We start from the raw sequence: 22,395 nt of genomic DNA on the forward strand, positions 1-22,395 counted from the left end.
GGCTAAGCCAAAGAAAGCTTTCTCCCCTTCCATTTTTGGGAAAGATGCAACCGCCTGAGTAAGGGAGAAAAGAACGTCTAGTGTCTGGTTTTTACATAATTTCTATGGTGACGATGGAGTAGGGGTGGCTGGGGCGTGCATGTGTGTGTCTGTGCGTGTGCACGCGCGCACAAGATTCTCTACTCGATCTCGCTTCACATTTACTCTCACTCTCTCTGCTGAAAAATTCCGATGGGACTTGGGAGAACTAAGAGCATCCAAGTCCATGGTGTTTGCTAGGATAACACATTAACAAAAGCCTCTCTAAAAAGGGTTTGAATATTTACATAAGGCAAAAAAAAAAAAAGAGGTGGGAGAAATGCGAACACATTTGAGGTTTTTTTTTTTCTTTCTTTCTTTCTTGGCAGTCTTTACAACTGAAAACAGCAGAACCTTCTCATGCTTCTGTGACCTTCCTGAGTGCCGCCCAGTATGCACAAATACGGTATCAGAGAACAGCTCTGCTCAAAGCTTTCTCTGGAAGGAGGGTCAGTGCGGATGTGGTTTTTTTTTGGGGGGGGGGCATGCAGATATCAGAGGGATGAGATGAAATTCGAGCATACCAGCTTTTACGAGAGAGAAATACAACTGGCTCTGCAGGAAGGGCAGAGTACAAAATATGCATCTTCGCTTTTATTGCAATACCACCAATTGAGAGAACATTCTGCAGGGGGGGATGTCTGCCAAGGACTTCTAATTCAGTTTGTTCCACTCACTTTATTTTTAAACCGAAGTGCAGAATTATATTCCTGGAATGTTATGGTTTTGGTGTGGGCAGAAACGGACATATTTACTTCAGAGGTGCTTTATAATAACTTGGAAGAGCCCCTCTAAAGTACTCCAACTACATTTCAGGGGTGATTTTCATTTCCTTTTTCTTGCTACAGAAATGACCTCTTTTGTTGTTGTTTTCTTTTTTAATTGTATAGAATGAAACTTTTATTGTTTTGAAAGTATATTTTCTATTAGAGTCCTACTAAAAGCCAGGTGGCATGATAAGAACCTGCAGGTCTCTTATTCAGAGTTCATAGCTCCCTTATTGTCCTCATTTATGGGTGAGAATCTAAGGTAGAGAGGGATGCCAGAGCTCTGAGTTCAAATCCAGGTCCATGGGGACACTGAATTCCTTTTTAGACTCTGCCACTCTGCTTCCATGATGAAGGTCTGGCTGCTGTAAACTGTCAATGCATACTATTAATCGAGTAAACATGCAACCTGGCCATGAGGCTGCTTATTATGCTAATGGGATAGTAGTAAAAGCAGACTTCTTAGCCTCTTCTCTCAAGAGAAACCCGGATAGTCAAAAGACACTTGCAGGACGAAACCAGGCTCCAGCAGGAGTTTAGGGGCTGGGCGAAGGGGGTGTCAACTGAGCAGCGGAACTGGAGGAATGGGGATAAATATCTGCTTTTAAATGCAAATATTTAATATCAAAAATTTCTCTACCTACCTTGGCAACAATAAAGATAAATAGAACGTCTCTCCCTACCACCCCTACCCCCCGCCCCCACAAAAGTATTTGCTTTAAAAAAAAAAAAAATCGATTTCCTCTGTCACTATTTATTGCTGCATTTCGCTCAGTGGATCTGAAAAAACCACACAGAAAATCAGTTACACTTGTTAAATTGACCCTGCAGGACCCTAGTACTTGTACATGCATCATCCCCAGAGGTAAAAAGGCAAGTCTGCCAGGCGCCCGCTGAGAATACCATCAGGAAACCCACAAGGATATGCAAATCCATGTTCCACAGCTCATTTGCATAGTTTTTTCATTGGTTTTGTATAACCTCTACACTAAATGTCAATTTCCTTTTCTTTCCTAAAGCTTATTAGCTGTGTGTGATGTTTACAGCTTGAAGACCAAACAGCTTTAATAAGTAAAACATTTAAACTATATAATTAAAACGCATGCGAGGAAGGGAAAATAGGCTCCGATGTAGATCAAACATGGAGATACACTTGAGCTGTCAAAATATGCTTTCCAAGTCTGGAAGATGTGGAGGCCTCACATATACACACCACCACAAAATTTGCTCAACCTATTTTTTCCTTTTTCTTTCTTTGCAATGCTCTAGAAAAAGCAGAGAACTCTGCTCATAAATTAGGAAGGGCTTGGACCTAATCACCAAATACACATTTTACTCACAAAGAAATCTGAGTGGAAGCCAGCCAATGTCTGAGCTGACGTTAAAACGTTCTACCAAGTTTCTGTATGTATCCTGATCTTTCAACACGGACTCTTTTCAAACTCTTAACTAGTTTCTGAGGCACTGCAGACTTCAATCCTCCCCTTTCTGGTCAGAGTGAACAGAGAGCAATGACACTTTGTTCTAAAGAAGTGCAAAGAAGTCCTTTTCGCGTCAATATAGTGACTACATGATAGGTTTTGTACCAAATTATTTTCCCTTTGTACAGCAGACTGAGGAACTGGGCAAGAAAAGCAGATTTGGAGAAACCCTGGAAAAATCTATAGATATTTGAAAAAATTAATCACTTAAGTAGGAGGCCAGATCTTATGGACACACTTTCTGGAATAAAGTGTTGACACTGTGAATCTTTTGCACTTTCGTATACTAATACTGTGTACCTTATTAGTACATTTACTAGTCATTAGTTCAAATACTCTGGGAGATGTAACTGGTGACCCATACCTCTGAATACTTCATTATTGGCAGCTTTAACCCAATTAGCTGACATCCCAAATTTCACATGAACTACAGGAAACACAGGTGTTCTAAGTACTAAATTAAATTGCATTGTGTTGGCTTGAGGAAGAAAAGAAAAACCAAGTGCTTAATAGATTCAGCAGAAAAATAGGAACCTGCTACCACCACCAAAGAGAGCTGTCCCTGCAGGTTAAGCCTCTTCTTGCTACTTGGAGGCCAGGTGCAGCTGCGAGAAAACGCCATTTGAAGGTTTTAATACCTTTGGGGCTCCAGGCACATTTATGTTTGGATAGACTTCAGCCATCCCTCTCTGTCAAACCCAATCCATCCTCTTTTAAAGCCCTTCCCTGTTCTAACCTTGGCAGGCAGCAGGATGAAAGAAGTTGCACTAACCTGCACCAAACAGAATGAATGTGAGAGAGGGGCAGAATCGTGACAACAGAGAGGCGAGTCTGCAGACCTCCGCCTCGGAGGCTCTACCGAGGAGTTATTTCCAGCACTCAGGCAAGCAGCTAATCAGGTCTGTGCCTCCATTTCCTCATCTGCTAAACCACTGTCACGATGCATCCTCCAACCTCAGAGCCTTCTTTGTGAAATTGAGATGCTCACGGAGAGTGCTCGGCAATCCTGGATGCCAAACTATTAGCTCATAATTGCATGTGCCCAAATCAGACTGAGAGGAGTGAAAGCCCAAATTAATTTGATACCATATGTCATGGGTTACATTTTCCAAAGGCCATCAAAAATTGGCATTTATAGTATTTGTGGGTTCATCCATTTCCGTGTATAGAAACATGTGAACACATCAAAACAGAATCAGTTAAATCTTAATTATCTGCTGGAAGCTTATCCAAGATTCCCACTGTTTCTTCCTTTTCATGTTGCCCATTTTTTAGTCTCTCTGGCAACTCCTGCATGATTAAAGAAAGGCGACAACATGCAAATTAATCATCCCCTTTCCTTGTTCATTTAACCTGTGCTTCCACAGCCTCCACTGGCGTGGATAGGTCATACTCGCATTTGGATGTAAACATTTGTCTGCACTATTGGGAAATCTACTGTTCACCTACTATAATTTTACCTCCTGCCATTCTAAAACTCTACTAAACTGAATTTTTTTAATTCAATTAAAATAAAAATTTTTAAGATGCATTTATTTCATAATTTCGCTACGTACTTGCTGCTTTAAATAAAGAATAAATTTTAACCTTTGAAGACTCAGTCTGTATCTCATCAATAACCATCCATTCATTATAAAGCTCTAGCACCATAGTACTATACATTTATAGCATCGTTTTACATCTGCTTTTGAGTTACTCTTTATTTCTCCGTGATCTCAGCCTGTTAACTGACATATCTTCCTAATCTTTTCATTCACCAAATCTATTTAGAATGGCAACTCTATGTCAGGCACTATGCTGCTAGGAGTTGAGGATCAGATGAGGAAAAGAGATATGTTCCTTGCATTCACACAGCTTACATTCTTGTAGTAAGACATTTATGACACGGTCACACAAATATATAAGTTCACATGTGAAAACGACTAACAAAAGTATAGGGTGATAGGGAACAAGCCAACATGTTTTAAGAAACCAGGGAAGCTGGGGCACCTAGAGTGAGAGATGAATTGGTTTTGGGACTAGAATCCATGGCAACAGAGGTAAACAGAAATGGGTAGATTCAAAAGATATTTAAGAGATTTGAGAGAGAGAGAGAGAGAGAGAGAGAGAGGTGTCAAGGATGACATCTACGTACCTGTCTTGGGAAACTAGATGATGCAACTGCGAAGGGGAACGCTGGAGGAAGACCAGGTCTGGAGAGGGTTACAGCTTGGGTTTGGAAGATAATGAGTTAAGGGGCCTTTGAGACATCCGAATAGAGCTGGATGAGTAAGCAGCTAGATGTTCAGGCAGAAGGATTTTAGGAGAGATCCTGTCTGGAGATAGGGAGGCAGGAGTCATAGAACTATCCAGAGGCGATGAGATTTGGCTAAGATCATCTAGGGGCAAAAACACAGCTTGCGAAGAGAAGTGGCCCAAGGACTAAGGTAAGGAACTCTAACCCCTTGAGGGGCAGGGAACACGTTGAACAGATCATCTGAAAATTGCATTTGTAAGGAGGGACCAGAAAAGTGTGATGAAAACCAGAAGGCAATGTTGTTAAAGGAAGAGCACTTTAGAGAAGAGAAGCACGATTGGCAAAGCTACTGAAAAATCAACAAGATGGGTCCTGATTTGGTTTGTTAAACGCTGCTGGAATGCAACATGCCAGAAATGCAACAGCTTTTAAAAAGGGAATTTATTAAATTAGAAGTGTGCCGTTCTAGTACACTGGACTATATTTCTTGGACTTAGAAATGTCCAAACTGAGGCATCTAGAGAAAGCTACTTGGACTCAAGAAAGGCTAGTGGGACCACAACACCGTTGTCAGCCAAGAAGGCACGTGGCTGGAATCTGCTGGAGGCTCTGGCTTCTGATATGAAACAGCTCCTCAGGGGTGTTTTCTTTCTGCATCCCCAAATGTCTGGGTCCCTTGTGGACTCTCTTTCCAGAATGCTTCCCCTTTTAAAAGACTCCAGTAAACTAATCAAGGCACACGTTAAATGGGCAGAGTCACACCTCCATTTAATCAAAAGGTCACGTACACAATTGGGTGTGCCACATCTCCACAGAAATAATCCAATTGAAGTTTCCACCCCACAGTATTGAATCGGGATTAAAAGAAACATGCCGGTTCCTATAAGATTGGATCAGGAAAAAGGACATGGCTTTTCTGGGGTATATAACCGCTTCAAACCGGCACAGGTATTTAAACACAAACAACAGATGCAATGACATGATGTCAACGAAGTCCCCAGCAGGAGACCTGTCGGAGGACTGAGGGTTAAACTAGAACCAGCTGAGCAGTGTCTTCTGCCACTTTCTAACAGAGCAGAACGGGAGAGTAGTTGAGAGTGCAGACTTTGGAGGCAGACTCTCAGGGTTGAAATCTGACACTCACACTTAGCTATAATACCTAAAGCAAGTTACTTAATTTCTCTGGAGCTCCAGAGAAGCCATATGTAAAACAAGGGTAATTACACTTACTTACTGGGTTGTTATCAGACTTGATATGTATAAACCATTTAGCAAAGTGCCTGGCACATAGTAGTTGCTCAATAAACGCTAGTCTTACTGTCATTATTATTGTCAATGAATTAAATGAATATTTAATGAGCATCTGCCTGCCAGGCACTGTAGTAGGTGCTAGGAAAGAGAAGTCAACAGTGACAAAATATATTTCTCTACTCTCATGGAAACAAATAAAAAGGATTACAATGAAATATTAAATGGTGATAAATGCTAAGGAGGAAACTAAAATAGAAAAGGGGCTAGGGCAGTGGTGCTGGATTAAAGTTGTTTTAAAGTTGGTCAAAAAAGGCCTCGTACAGACAGTGACACCTGGGCAAAAACTGAAGATCTGGGGGTAAAACATCTCAGGCTGAAGGACCAGACAGTACAAAGGCCCTGGGGTAGGAGCCTGCCTGGCACGTTGGAGAAAGAACCTCAAGGCTGGTGTGGCTGGGGCTGAAGAACTGAGAGGATGTCAGAGAGGTTGGGAGAGGTGACTAAGAACCCTGATGTGCCCTTCCTGCTCTGACAGGTCTTTGATTCTTGCTGTGAATGAGCTGTGAGGCTACTGGCAGGTTCAGAGCAGATGAATGACAGATATGAATTATGTTTTCATGAGTTCACTCTGACTGCTGGGCTGAGGACTCATTTTAGGGGAGCAGGGGTAGAAGCAGAGAGACCAGTTAGGAGGCCACTGAGATACCGGAGGTGAGCCACTGTGCTGGTTTGGACCAGGGGGACTGTGTTGGGGAGAAAGAGGCATCAAGGATGACATCACAGATTTTGGCCAGAGCAACTGGAAGGAAGGAGGAGCCACTTACTGAGGTGGGGAGAATGGAGGAGAAGCAGATTTAGGGGTGGGTGGAGGCAGAATGAGAGGTCATCCGAGGGAAGATGCCCTAGAGGCAATGAGATATTCAAGTCTGAAGTTCCAGGGAGAGGTCCAGGCTAGAGATAAAAATTTGGAAATTGTTAGCTTTTAGACAGTTTTAAGAGAACATCAAGGGAGCAAAAGTAGTCTGAGGACTGAGCCCTGGGACCTTCTAATATTTAGAAAACATCTGTGACTGACTTCCATTCTGACTGCTACACCTGTTATATATGTCACACTGGCTGGAGGTGGGAGCGCCAACTGGTTCCCCTGCAGAAGGCTATTTGGCAATAATCAAGTTATATCTACCGGCCATGGGGCTGCATAGCCTCGGTTAGAGCTGATGCTCTTTCACACACCTGAACTCCACGCCCTGTGGGAGAGTCAGGCCAGAGAAAGCAGAGGGCTGCAGAAGCTGGTGTAATCAGAGGGACAATCGGGAACCTACATTCACTGCTCTCCTGCCAAATGCCTCCGAAATGCACCGAGACTCCCTGAATAATTGTTGCAACTATTTTCTAACAGGGAACAGAGAGAAACCAAACTTCTCGTATTTCTCCATCCCTTTATCCACTTGCAGGTTATCAGTAATCCTTTTTGTTCCAGCCCATATGAGTATATAATTCCTGCTCATTCCTCCTTAAATGCACAAGCAGACTCAAATGGAGTAGAAGTCTGTCACAGCCAAGAAAGCGAGGTGGCAGACAGAGCTAGGCGAGTTTCTGATGTCTAGAAATGCATTCCATTTAGACCCCTAGCCGCGGGGATAGGATGCTACGTTATGACCTGAAACCTAACACCTGCCACCTCCCACGAAAGAAAACGACTGATTCTGTTGAAAAAGCCTCTAGCAGAAATAATTGGTTTGTTCTTCCTTTTTTTTTCCCTTCCTACCCAAAATATTATAGGGATGACATTACAGGGTACTGACCCTGAACAGAATCCAAGTAGGATCCAAGTAGTACCAGGTGTTAGTTCAGTTTCGGGTAGAAATGAGAAGAAATCCCACACCCCAGCTTTACACGTCAACTGAAAAACAAGAAGTTCCTTTGTGCTGCAGTCTGTCTTAGGCAGCGTCTACAACCACATGACTATTTCGCTTACTGTTTATATAGCATGGTTTTATCCAAGAGTGATCTACAGTTAAAAACCCAATAAGGAGGACATCAGAAAAATATTTATGAAATAGACTGAAATCTAATAAGATGACCTCCTATTAGGTGGATTAGTAAGAAACTCTTAAAATAGAATGAAAAGAAAAAGGTTGTTGGTTATGCATATCAGCCCCTTGAAAGTAGGAATCTCCATCAATACTGAATGAAGGCTTGACTTTGTGAGAGGAAGGAAGAAGCAATTTTAGTTGCTATTCTGGCATCTCTCATATGAGATGGAAACAGAGTCATTAGTAGAATTTAATAAGGAAATCTTCCAAAAGAGGAAACTCGAAAGTTCCCCTTTCATTACTGAATTTCTCAGCTTCTCAGTGGATCTCAGTTTAAACTCCGTGGAAGCAGGACCTTTGCCAAAAGGCACTAAATGTAACAGACACAACTAGAAGTGGAGGTCCTCAAAGAATCTGTAAAGGGTAAAATCGAAAAAGCATATGGTTTCTTTTGTGTATCACGAGCTATTAAAAGTCCAGAGGGAAAATGTGCATGTCAATGGCAATTTGGCAATCACATTTTGGAAGATACAATGGGTCAATTCTCAGAGCTGGAGATTATGGGGGAGGGGAAGGGGAAGGAGGGAAGTGGGGGGGGGGATGGGAAAGCTGGCTAGACCACCTGAGTGCAGAGCAGAATTTCCAAAGGCTTTCTCAACCCCAGGGCTATAACTGATTGAGAGTCCACTGTCCTAACCCGTTCTAAAGTCCTTCCAGGGTCAGGAGTTGTTGACATCACATTGCTTTTTTTTTTTTTTTACATGGGCAGGGACCGGGAATCGAACCCAGGTCCTCTGGCACGGCAGGCGAGAACTCTGCCTGCTGACCCACTGTGGCCTGCCCCACACTGCATTTAGAAATGACACACGTAGGACTCTCAGTTCCTACCTGCTCACTTTGAACTAATAATAGTTCCACTTTAAGAAGTAACGACTACTTCTACGAGGAGATGTCTTATGTTTCAAGGCACTTTGTCGTTTTCTTGCTTGTGATTCCATAAACTAAAAATACATGACTAAGATGAAACTTTTCACATTTAGGAAGTACTTTAGCTTTGATCCAGAAGGATGGCATTAGAGAAAGACACCTTTTTCCAGCACTGATAACATTTCAATTAAAAATTGAAAGTTGGGGTTCAGGAAGATGATGGTGCCAATAATGAAGGCAGCATAGATTTTTAATTTCCCTTCTCTCCTCCCTCTTCTCCTTTGATGACAAGGATAACAGCAGCCAGAGAAACTAGGACAACCGAGCCAAACACACACGGACGACATCCAAAACAAAACTAAGGGACCACGCAGCCTGATGAAGCTGAAGACATGAATGGATGGGTCAAACCATTTATAGCTAAGGAGCCTTTTGGAAGCAGCATCTACCTGTACAGGAGAAAGTTGGGATGGGAGCCAAAGGGCATCTGAAGGGCCCGGAAACAAGAAGCCCCACATTTCCAACAGGCCTAAGCTTGCTTCCACAACTAAACCCAAGCATTCTTGAGAAGAGAATCCAAATTGAGTGGGAGAGTAATAATAAGATCAAAGGAAAGACAGGGGCAACTATAAATGGAGGAAGGAAACAGAGTAGACAGAGCTAAGAAAAGAATGGGCCATATTTTTTATCAATTCATGGAAACAACAGAAGAGGGCGCTCTAGAGCTAGAGTCAGAGAAGTTTTTCTGGCCCACCCCTTGGCGCTAAAAAATACAGGAAAACTCACTTAGCTTAAAAATGAGTAACAAAATAGGATGATGGTCAAATCCAGCGCACAGTTATTATGAGAAAAAAATGGAATAAAGATCAGAGTAATATTCCTACCACAGAGACATGTGCACAAAACAGAGGAAAACTTTAAGTGAATACTTCGAAAGAGCTGAAGATTTTTTTGAGAAAGAAAGATATAAAGGAACATAAACCAGAACTGGAAAAATTCCGAAATGAAGTGATTGGAGAGAAGAAATATTTGAAAAGAGACAACAGAACTAAATGAATTTGAAGTAAAATAAGTCAATTTAGAAATGAACCCTAGATCATAAGAAATATAAGCGGGAATACACAGATAGTGCCTAACGAAAATCAGAAAATGGAAAGGAGGAAAATGTTCAGATTAAAAAGAAATGAAGAAATAGGTAGTAAGGATTCAAAGAGAAACCCCAGAAAGGGAAGAGAGGTAAAAGAAAAAAGAAAATTGAACAAAATGGAAGCAACCCAAATGCCCATCAGCACAGTGGAATATTATTGAGCCGTGAAAAGGAATGCAGGTCTGATACATGCTGCTACATGGAAGAACCTTGACGACACCATGTTAAATGAAATAAGCCAGACACAAAGGTACAGATATTATTCCATTTATAAGAAATAGCTAGACTATGCAAGCTCATAGAAACAGAAAGCAGAATACAGATGGAGGGGAGTGGACAGGGAAAGGGGAATGGGGAGTTGATGTGTAATGTGGTAGGATTTGTTTGGAGTGATGGGAAAGTTCTGGTAATCGATGGCAGTGAGGGTAGTAAAACATTGTCAGTGTGATCAATCCCACTGATCAGTATGTTTGGGAATGGCAGGATGGGAAAGTCCATGTTGTATGTGTTTCTATTACTCAAAAAAAAAAAGAGCCACCATGGAGAATGATAATTAAATGAGATGCATGGTCCTGGACGGAACCTAACAACGGAGGAGAAAGGACTCAAAAAGGACATTACTGGAACATACGAAATAATTGGAACATAAGTTGAAAGCTTTATATCAATGCTAAATGTCTTGATCTTGATAATTGCCCTTGAGGGGGACTATATAAGTGAATATTATTGTTCCTAGAAAATGTACATGGAGCATAATATACACAGCCCACCTCCAGTGATCAGACAGTAGATGGACAACTAAGTAGATGGAGGATATGCAGAATAATACAGAAAATGTAGCAAAATTCTAAGGTTAGCGGATCTGGGTACAGAGGGAGTATGTTGGAACTCTCTGTATGGATTTCCGTAATCTTTTAGCAACTTATCTGTAAGTTTCAAATCAGTTCAGACTAAAAAACATTTAAAGAAAAATAATTAAATGAACGATTCCAAGACATCCTCAAAGAGGAAAAGCAAAGCAATGAAACAGAATATTAAAATCTGTAATTCAAATATGCTTTCCAGAAGCAGAAAAATATGTGAAGCTTTCAACTGAAAGGGAATACTGTGTACCTGGAAAAGTTAATCCAGAAAAAAAAAAAAAAAGAATCTTTGGATATCAGACTAAAAAAAAACAAGGGATAAAAAATTCGAGAGTCAGAGTTTCAGAGTGACACATTAAAGATATCTGAGTAAAACAACTAAGCCAAGGACTTTCTATCAAGCCCAAATGACTTTCAAGTCAACAACAGACAATCAGTTATGAAGCTACAGGAACCCCGAGAATGGTGCTCCCGTGAGCTCTTCCTTGGGGATCCAGGAAGGAGAAGATTCAGGGACCCACACTGGCTGGAGAGGCAGTGACACATAAGGACTATATGCAGGGGTGTGAAGTCCCCTAAAACATGGTTCAAGGGAGACAGCATTATATATCTCAGCTACATACTCTCCGTGCAGAGGCAGCACAAGGATTACAACAGACGTGGGGAGAGAAAATGGGAAAAAGTAGAATAAGTGCACTGACTGATCACCTTATAGATATTAATTGGGAGTAAAAGAACTTTAAACCAAGTGATGGGGAGAGGAGGAAAGAAGGAAGAAAAGGTTACTAGCTGTTTACAATCCGCTCATATTGTTTGTGGTAGGGAACCCGTAAACAAAAGGTAAAAAAATAAAAAGGAGGGTAGCACTAAGGGTGTTATATTAAAATATTAATTACACCCACTAGAACAAAAAGATAAAAAATCCTACATAAAGTTCCTTATACTGAAAAACAAAGGATATACATAAAAGCGGTAACGTAAAGGAGACTGTAGAGTGCAGGGGAAGGGATGAAATGTAGACTTCATTCGTTATACCTTGTAAGTTTGATTTTAGGACCATTTAAATATTTTTACATAATTCTTGAATGAAAAAATATTTCTGAAAGCCACCTTAAAAACCTCAAGTACAATAAAATGAATATATATACACACACACACAGTTGGTGGCACAAACATACAGATAGAACTATTCCAAATGTACGTAACAGACTAATATAACATATGTCACCAGTACAATGGAAAGAAAACAGCAAAAAAACAAACAGTTTCCATTAAGAAAATGTTGGGGAGGCAATAGCATTCTTATTCTGGAATTACTGTGACTGCGGTACAGGATAAAGTAAAAATGAAATTTTGTTGTTATGATTGAGAAATGCTATTTTCAGTATTAGAGAAAGAAAATAATAATGACGTTAATGAAGAGCCTTGGTACTGAACTTGAGCAGCAAGTTTTCAGTATAATCCCAGCATGTATTCTACCTTAAAAACAGATATATGATAGAAAGATAGGGAGAGACAGATAGAGGAACAGATCAACACATGGAGTAGACAATGGATGGAGGGATGGTAGGGTATGGGGAGGGATGGTGGCTGGGGAAGCCACGGGGAACCTTAAACCCAAAGATGAGGGAGCAGCAGCCCTAGAAACTTATCAGGTAGGAATTCTCAGTGGCAGGGGTGCATAAATACCTCACACCAAACAGCACGGGGTCTCTCTCCTCCAACATCAAGTAGGGCGTGTGGAGCTGCCACCCACCAAGCCTTGGGCGGTCTGGCCTCCCTGGGAGCTTGTCCATGATGGGATGTCTTCTCCAACTCCTTTGGGCCCTCAGTGCTGTGTCAGTAGTAAAACGGGTCATCTGCTGAAAAGTTTCTGTTTCACTCGAGCCTGGGATCCCACAATGAGCCCGTGCTCTACGGGAGGGATGGGTGATGGGGAAGGGAGAGGATGGTAAGGGATGGGGAGAGATGAGAACTCCTAGACCCCCACACCATGGTCTCATTAAATATGATTTCTTACTAGAGGGGAACCAGGTTTCCTCGGACAAAAGTGGATCCCAGGTCTGAGGCAGGAAATGTACAAGATAAGCCTGGAACACACTGTCATACTGGAAAGCAAGAAAGCACTTCAAGACTACTAGGCGGTCACTGAAAGGACACAGCAGCCAAACGGCATGGCTTCTCAGTGGTCAAAGGTGAGAATATTTACACAGCAATAAGGTCAATTACAATAATGAACTGAAACACATCAGATGTGTTTAAATCTGCGAATTCACAGTAATAGTTAAAAAAAAAAAAAGTCACTTGGGAGGACACGGTGAACCAACTGTAATTTTGAAAACTAAAGGATAAAGCATTTTATCTTGCCTTTCATAAAAACCTGACCCACCCAGTAAACAAAGAAGAGATGTGGACTTTAAAGATAAAGTTTCTCTCTAAAAAGAATGACTCCAGCTAACAAATGAAGAAAAATAAAGTAGAGTATCGCCATTTTATAACCCCTAATAAACTTATGAATTTAGAAAATCACCTCATTACAAAGGGGCAATCAGTAATCATTACCTCCTGATGGAAATGTAAAGCACAATATGACCTACGAAGTAGTCAGGCAAAGCAGAGCAAAACAAAAATAACAAGGAGTCTGATCAGTGCCTCTAGAACTTTCTAGAAGTTCATCGAAAATACAGGTGACAGAAGCACACATACTCACCGCCGCTCAAGGGATGTAATCGTCAAAATCCAGAAGGCAGGAAATTCTACATGACAGATGATCTGGTTTCTTCACCAGAAAAAAAAAAAATCACAACATTCAAAAAAAAAAGACATGAAACAAATGGCTTCAAAAAGTCTTAACAGGGAAATAATTGGACTTTATTTAGATCCTGATTCAAATGAACTGGTAAAAGACACGCCATGAAAAGCTATTCATAAAACAAGATGGAAATGTGAACACTAACAGGATGGTTGATGACGTTTAAGGAATTATTGTTTCTTTTTTAATGTGTTAATGACAGTGTGGTTTTATATTTTAAAACGAATCCCTTATTATAAATACTCAAGATATTTAAAGACGGTAGGATGTTTGGAATTTGCTTTAAAATAATCTGGGTACAGGGTGGGGCAGAGGAAACTGTGGCTGACTGCTGAAGTGGGGTGATGTATGCAGGAGAGTTCATTTTCCTACCTCTCTACTTTCGGAAGTCTTGGCTATTTTCTATAACACAAAAGTAACGTCCTCTCAGAAAGTCAGCAGTGTTTGTCAAATGTGGTTTCTCACATCTGTCAGTTGGGGTGCACATTCAAATTCAGATTCCCCATATCAGTTGACTTGAGGTATTTTTATTAAGGTTTATTAAATCTCCACCTCAGATTTCTGAATCAGAATCTTTGGGAGCGAGACCCCCAGAAAACTGTATTTTCAATAAGCCGTGGAGGTGGGTCTTCTCCACACCACATTTTGCTTTAATTACATGCATAAAATAAATTCAGTTTTCAAAAGAGTTTTTAAAAGACAATTTAATCGAAAAACTGCTTTTTTCCTACCAAAAAAAATCCTACAATAACCTCAAACATCCTTCACACATTATTATTTCAATAAAATATTTGCTCTCTGTATCATCTGTCACCAGGCAAGTGACTTTCAAAATTTACCATGGGAATAGGGCATCAAACCATACTTTGAAGTTTGCTGAGCACCTGGGGTTAATAAAAAAGAACTAAGGTCCCTGGACAAAGTCACAGAAATGTGCCTTTTGTATGGAAGTCAAATTTGGTGACAACAAAGGTAAGAAAACTCTTAAGAAAAAAATGTGGTCCTAAATCCAGTCACATTATCAGCTCACTAATTACCCTGAGAGTTACAAATGCTGTTTTCCAAAAAGAGGGTCCATTATCCTTACCAGAAAGAATAAGCTTCTTTCTGATGATGTACTTATCAAGGAAAAGCCAGCAGTTTGTTAGATGACTCAGTTTTTCCTGCAAGCAAATTTGGTTCACCAGGATAATGGACAATCAAAGCCAGGCATCAGTAGCAAAGATAATATTAAACAAAAAGGGGAGCAGAGAGAGAAAGAACCAGCATTCATTAAGCATTTCTACCATGCTAGCTTTTAGAAGCTTCACATAAGATTTCGAACTTACTCTTTATTGAAGGATGTAGCTTTAATCCTCATTTAAAAACCCTAAGGATTCTACTAAGGGTGATTTGGAAGATGCATATTGTACTTTTAAACTAAGTTTCTCACTATTTAATAACTGTACTTAAAAAAAAAGACTCTCAAAGGTGTCATAGAGTAGAATTGCATTTAATGCAGCAGTTAGGTTCTAAAGCAAAGTATGTGGGGTCAAAATTATCCTTGGGATTTTAAAATGTGAATCAGATTACAACACTCTTCGACTCAAACCTAACAATCAGTTTCTCACCACAGATATCAGAAAATTCAGAGACCTGGACCTCATCATGGCTTAAAAGTCACTAGAGAAGCTATTCCCAACGGCGTGACCCTCTCTCCTCCCTTATTTCCTGCCCGGTTCTGTAGCTCTGCTCCAATGCCCTGGCTTCCACGCGAAGCTTTGCAGGCCAGATTTAATCCTGTTCTCCACTTAGGATGCTTCTCCTCCAGAAAAATCACAGAATCGATTCCCTTCATTCAGGGATTTGCTCAAATGTCTCTCTCTAGATTATGTGTATAAAAGAACAGCCCTCCCTCTTCTCCCTGATTCTTCTCTTACTTTCACATTTTCTTCACAGCATTTATCTGAGATTTTCTAGCACCTGTGTCTGTCTGTTTAATGTTTGTCTTCCACACTGGATCATACTTTCTTCAAGGCAGGGACTTTGTTCACTGCTCCGTCCCCAGCATCTATCTGAGAACTGACAGATACAGACACAGAGAAGGCATTCAAATAAGATACTAAAAGTCCCTTAAATTGCACATCAAGGATAGTGCACAAGATCGTTTAGACTATCCTGTACAATATCGTGTCCATTGCAGTTTGACACCCACTGCGCTAGACAAAGGTACAAAAAGAAAATCTACAGCAGCTATGCGTCTGGGCACCCAACCCACTGTGCTCTGAAAACAATGACATCTGTAGGAGACAGTGCTGAGTGTTTTCTTAATTCCATTTATGTGTGTGTGTGAACCTCAAGTTATATGATTTTTGGAACTTGAGGTGTAACATACACAATTCAAAATGTCCCATTTAAGCCACTTTTAAGAGTACAATTTAGCGGCATTAATTACATACAGAATATTGTGCTACTATCACCAGTAAACGTTTTCATCACCCCAAACAGAAACCGTGTACCAATTAAACATTGGCTCTCCATTCTCCACTTCCACCCTGAGGTGACTTTCAGTCTACTTTCCGCCTCCAGGAATTTATATATTTCATGTCAGTGAGATCATAAGACATCTGTCCTTTTGTGTCTGGCTTATTTCACTCAACATGATGTCTTCATGGTTCATCCATATTGTCACATGTATCAGAACCTTGTACCCTTTTTAGGGCTCTGTGGTAGTTAGATTCAGTTGTCAACTTGTCCAGGTGAAGGCACCTAGCTCTGTTGCTGTGGACATGAGCCAATGGTACTTGAACCTCATCTGTTGCTGATTTACATCTGCAGTCAGCTAGGAGGCGTGCCTGCTGCAATGAATGACGTTTGACTTAACTGGCTGATGCTTAAATGAGAGAGCTCAACATAGCACAGCCCAAGCGCTCCGCATTCCTCATCTCAGCACTCGCAGCTCAGCTCAGGCCTTTGAAGATGCAGAAAGGAATCACACACCAGGGAAAGTTGTTGGAACCCAGGGGCCTGGAGAGAAGGCCAGCAGAGACCATCCTGTGCCTTCCCACGTAAGAAAGAACCTCAGTGGAAAATTAGCCGCCTTTCCTCTAAAGAACTAACAAAATAAATCCCCTTTTATTAAAAACCAATTCGTCGGCGGGCCGCGGTGGCTCAGCGGGCAAAGTGCTTGCCTGCTATGCCGGAGGACCTCGGTTCGATTCCCGGCCCCAGCCCATGTAACAAAAAACGGAGAAACAGAATACAATAAAACAAGAAAATGTTTAAAGATGTTTCCCTTTCTTCCTTCCTTCCTTCCTTCTATCCTTTCTTCCTTCTCTCTGTCTTTCCTTTAAAAAAAAAAAAACCAATTCGTCTCTGGTGTGTTGCATTCCAGCAGCTAGCAAACTAGAACAGGCTCCATAACATTCCATTATATGGCCATACTCTGTTTTGTTTAACCACTCACCTGCTGATGGACACTGGGTTGCTTCTACTTTCTGGCTACTGTGAATAACACTACTGTGAGCACTGGTGTACTGTAATTCTATTTTGGTTCGTCTCTGTGTCTGTAATATGGGTTCATTAATTTGTTTTGTGGGTTGCTAGGGTAGAAGGAGATAGTAGAGCCCTCTAGAACTTCTAGATTCTCTGGAAGTTAGATTCTTCACTAACCAGTAAATTAACTATAACTTCCATTCTGACACGGTAGAGATTACTAATGGCCCAACACATTCTAACAGATTTGCACAGATCTCAAAATAAAATGCCCCTGTCATCTCAGTGTTCATATACAACATTCTTTAGTTGGGAAGGTTGCAGTTCTCCCTGTTCTTTGTTTTAACATATAAACAAAAGGTCCCCATGTGTCCATGTGCATGAGATTTCACAGGTGCATCATAGCCAATTACTTGCTATGACCATATTAAGAGTTCTTGTCCTCGGTGCATTCTGGTACATAACAACAAGTAAATGCGTGGCATAAAATAATGTAACAAAATTGAGATAATGGACAATGTAGTAATACACATAATGGAATATTCAGCCATAAAGTGGAGTGAAGTTCTGATACATGTGACAACATGGATGTACCCTGAAGACACGTCGAATGAAATAAGCCAGACACAAAAGGATAAATATTATATGTGCTCACAGATATGAAATAAACAGAGTCAGAATCCAGAATATAGGTTACCAGGGGCCAGCGTGGGGCCAGAGTTGGGGTAGGGAATGGGGAGGTAAGGCTTAACTTGTACAGAGTTTTCATTTGGGTGATGGAGAAGTTTTGGTAAGGGATGGTGGTGATGGCAACACAACATTGTGAATGTGATTAATAGCACTGAATTAATATGTGAATGTGGTTTAAATGGGACATTTTACATCATACAGATGCTACTAGAATAAAAATTTAAAAAAAACATAGGATGACAGTGAACCCTAGTGACAAATGCATCACACCAATGCCAGGTGTTCACAGGGTAGTATGCGGGAACTCTGATTTAATCCATGATTTTTCTGTTAACCTACAACTTCTCTAATTAGAAAAAATTGAATTATTAGCATCAAAGTCAAAATGCTACCAAGCTCAGGGTACCAAAATGTCAGCAATGTAGTCTCAAGTCAAACTACTCCATTCAACAAGCACAATACGTTAAACTTGTTCCTTCTGAAATTAACTAGACAGAGATGGGTCCTCAGCCTTACGAGTTTTTCTTTTTAAGTAGGAGATCAATGAGCAGCTCTTTAAGGTTATAATTTGGAAAGCTTTTTTAGCCTCTAATGGAAGATTTAAACTAGCTGAGCAAGCTATCATTGGCTCCCCAAATTGCAGGCTTACCAATTAAAAAATGCAAATTGTTTCATATTGCTAGGGATTTCAACTTTGAAACAGTTTGTACTCCTCCTTTTGCAAGGTTTCAGATAAATTTAAATGGAAGTGTCCCGCTTTCAGATAAATTTAAATGGAAGTGTCCCGAGATTACAAGGTAGCTGTTTAAAAACAAACTACCCTGTTATTATTTGCAACTCCTTATCTAAGGGAACCAGGATTTTTTTTCCAGGACCGTGCAACAACATTTAAAACAACAAAATGGAATATACCGAAAACTGATGTTAGAAAAGATTGCTGATGTCACCCAAAATACTGATTTCAAATATCTACGTTCATCAACAAAACCTCACTGCTCTTTTTTCTTCAATTTCTTAAGTCAGCATTTTATATTTAAATCTAACATACCTTATATTAACAAAACTCTCCTTTATTAGGAAAAAGGAGTTGACTACAAAAATATATACAAACCAGCAATGTAAAGGCAGCAAATGCTTTTTGAACCTGTGAGTGATTACTACGATAGCTATTTAATGCCTAAACACAGGAAAGAAAAGGCAAACGAAAACTTTCAAATGGTCAGTTCTCACAGCTTCTTCCCTCCACACGATAAACAGTTGGAAGAGGTAACGTCTCAATAATCCATTTAATCTTTCTTTTCTTTCACATATTTTAGATCCTGTAGAGGCAAAGGCATGTGTCATTGATGTAACATGTGTTTACACCCCCGCCAGGTTCACAGGGTCTGGGTGAATAACACTAGAAATAGGTTCACTTGCCAGTGGCGACGTGGCCCCTCCATTACCCAGTCCCATCCAAAGGAAGGAACGGTCCATGATAGGGATGGCATGGGCTTATTATTCAGTCTTAGGTTTACATCCAGCAGTTTTTCTACATTAGCAGGGTTACTGTGAGCTGACTCACTTCCCCTTCTTTGAGCCTCACTTTTCTTATCTTCCCCTACCTGCGAGTTTGCCGAGATGTCTTTACATTACCTACAACATTTAAAGGTCACCCAGCCCCACAGTAAGCGATTCATAAATAGCTTCCTTGCCTCTCTTCTTCTTGGGATCTTGTAGTAAAGCTGATCAGCCTGCTCTAAGCTGACACCAGCACCAGGTACCAAAATGTAGTAATAGAAATGAACTTCCAGCTGAGGGATGCAGCCAACTTCCATCCCCGAGCATCACGGAGAACCTCATGGTGGGGCCCTTCTGAGAACCCAGCCATGCGTCCTTAACTCATCCTAACCTCTCTGAGCCCAATTTTATGCACCTGATCCAGGAGGATAAAGAACAGGAGGTGAGGGAGCAAGGGCTGAAGGCATGGCAGGCTCCTCCAAAGACCCAACTGCAGAGAACACTACAGTTGTTCCTTAATAATTACAAATCATGAATCATGAGATCCTCAAATTTTTCTTTTGTTTAAACTGAAGTCAATCTTTTCTACGCATTAAATGGAACACCTTGTCTTCACATTTAAAAGCCAGAATTTGCCACTTCAGCTGTACAAATTATATAGCATTGAAAATAGTATAGCTCGGGCGGGCCGCGGTGGCTCAGCGGGCAAAGTGCTTGCCTGCTATGCCGGAGGACCTCGGTTCGATTCCCGGCCCCAGCCCATGTAACAAAAAACGGAAAAACAAAATACAATAAAACAAGAAAATGTTTAAAAATGTTTCCCTTCCTTCCTTCTATCCTTCCTTCCTTCTCTCTGTCTTTCCTTTAAAAAAAAAAAAAAAAAAGAAAAAAAAAAAAAAAAAAAAAAAAAAGAAAATAGTATAGCTGAAAGAAAGTAGAGTTTGTAATTAAGAGTTCTTTTCCCTTCCTTCTCAAGGCAAACAGCAACAAACTAAACTGAAAACTGATTGTTTCAAAGGGTAAAAGGTTGTCGTCATTCCCCTGCATTCTACATTTAGTCTTGCTTTCTCTGTGTTTCTAAGAGGCCGAAGATATGTTTCTCCTAGGTGTGGAGAAAATTCTGAGCAAGTGCTGGGAGCAGCAGCAGCCAACACACTGATACAGCCCTCCACTCAGGCAAGCAGCCTTAGCTCCTTTTCTCTTTTCCTACGCTCATGAGGCTCTCACGTGGGTCACGAGCAGGGCAGATGCTTACTAGAGTAAGTAGAATTCTGAAAACAATGTTCAACTGCTATGTACATTTCAAGAGAGAGCTTGAAATTCTGTGGAAAACAAACAAGATGCAAGGTAAACAAAGCACCAAATTTAAGATTGCGAGCTTGTTGAGGGCAAAGTTTTCTTCCCCAAGGGCAGGGTTGGCTGCTGGCACTCAAATATCTGGAGAACCAATTTCTTGCCCCAATAATTATATGTCAGTCTACAAAGTAAAAATTAAATCTTTCCTTAAAAAAAAAACAAAAACCAAAGAACAGCAGGATGCTAATTTTTGAAACAACTGAATCAAAACCAGAGTAACCAAATGACTGAGAGTTCATGTGAAAGGGTTGAAAAAAAAAAAAGTGACACTGCTGATTTTTTCCCCCCTTCAACACTGGTGAGATCCTTCCTATCAAAAGGATGGCATCATATGTATTTAAAGTATCTCCATAACTCTGTCTCTTCACATCCCTTTTGATCTATAGTACGTGAACTGTTCTCATTTCATTTCACCATACCAGGTTTAATCATCGCTTATAGCATGATACTTTTAGCATTGTATCTTTTGAAAATGCCACAGAATTAATTCACATTAAAACTTCACTACTAATTTAGAACCTCAAGATTCAGGCTTTAAAGATTCTGACAATAGCTTAGCTTAAGCTTTCTTTTAACTAGCTATTAAAAAAAAGTTTGGGAATGTTTGCCTCATTGAAGCATTCTTAAATTTACTTTATCACTATCATTTGCATCCAAACAACATGCTAATTGAAAGCGATTCTGATCTGGTATTTGAAGCAAATCTAGATAAAACTTTATTACCCAGATGAAAGACCTTGAAATTTTAAGTCAGAAACTCAAGACATCTGGGTTTAAATGTGGTTATGTCACATACCAGTTGTTCAATTTTACATAGTCATGTAACTTTTCTCAGCATCAGTTTCACCATTTATAAAATAAGTGGAAAAAGAAATACTCATCTAAAAACTGCTCTGAGAATTTCATCAACTTAAGGCAAGGAACTTTGAAAACCATATGCAAATTAAATTTTTGTCACCAAAAATTGAAGTTACTCCACACTAGAGAAGGCAAGACAGTAGTACCTAAAGGATTGCCTGCCCTGTGCCCCGTACCATGCTACACACATACTGTGTGTGTCACCTCTCTCAACAACCCTAGTGACCTTATAAATGTATATCTGTTGTACAGAAGGGAATTGTATTTCCAAATCTGGAAACTGACACACAGAGAACGTAACATGTCCAGTGGATGTAGGAGTCAGGCATGTTTCCATAATTAAATCAATGCATATTTCCTGAACAACTATATGGTAACCACTGTTTTAGGTTTGGGATTTAACAGCGAGCAAAGCACACAAAATCCCTACCATCAGAGAGCATCAGAGAGCAGACAGTGAACTGGATTCTTCTGAATTCCAAATCAGTATATCAGTTCCTTCCTCCTACCCCCACAGTGTAACTTACACTGAAAAATACCAGGGAAGTATAGTAGCATAAATGGCCAGCACCTCCCACCCCCAGGCTTCAAGGCTGCCTGTGGCCTGGGAGCTCAATATGTCAGTATGCCTGCAGCCATTTGTAGTGAGCTGGGGTGGAACCTCTGCATTATCTATAGTACAGTCAGTGATTCAGAAATCCCACAGTGCCATACTGCTTTCCTCCCATGTTAATTACTATCGCATACATACACAAGCAAGCTCTAGCAGTATATAGAGATTAGCATATGTTTTCTTTCCACTTCTCTTGCTGCCCCGGACTTAGGTAATTTTAACAAGTCAGCAAGATGTGATTAAAACAACCTTTGTAGTCAGCAGGTAAAACTAAACAGACATGAAAGGCAACATTTAAAAAACATG

General features: G+C 40.5%; 1 protein-coding gene across 14 annotated transcripts in view; it reads right to left on the reverse strand.

The window, feature by feature from the left end:
• The window catches only part of ATXN1 (ataxin 1), a 442,577-nt gene that overhangs the window by 123,626 nt on the left and 296,556 nt on the right, over positions 1–22,395 (reverse strand). The window contains exon 1 of one of the 14 annotated variants that reach the window (XM_077143990.1): positions 12,476–16,726. The exons of the other annotated variants lie outside the window; for them this stretch is intronic. The gene's annotated coding sequence lies outside the window, so the exon portion shown is untranslated. Of the gene's footprint in view, positions 1–12,475; positions 16,727–22,395 lie in introns of those variants that run through there. 14 annotated transcript variants of the gene reach the window in all.

Source organism: Tamandua tetradactyla, chromosome 25, assembly GCF_023851605.1.
Source record: "Tamandua tetradactyla isolate mTamTet1 chromosome 25, mTamTet1.pri, whole genome shotgun sequence".
Classification (NCBI taxonomy): domain Eukaryota; kingdom Metazoa; phylum Chordata; class Mammalia; order Pilosa; family Myrmecophagidae; genus Tamandua; species Tamandua tetradactyla.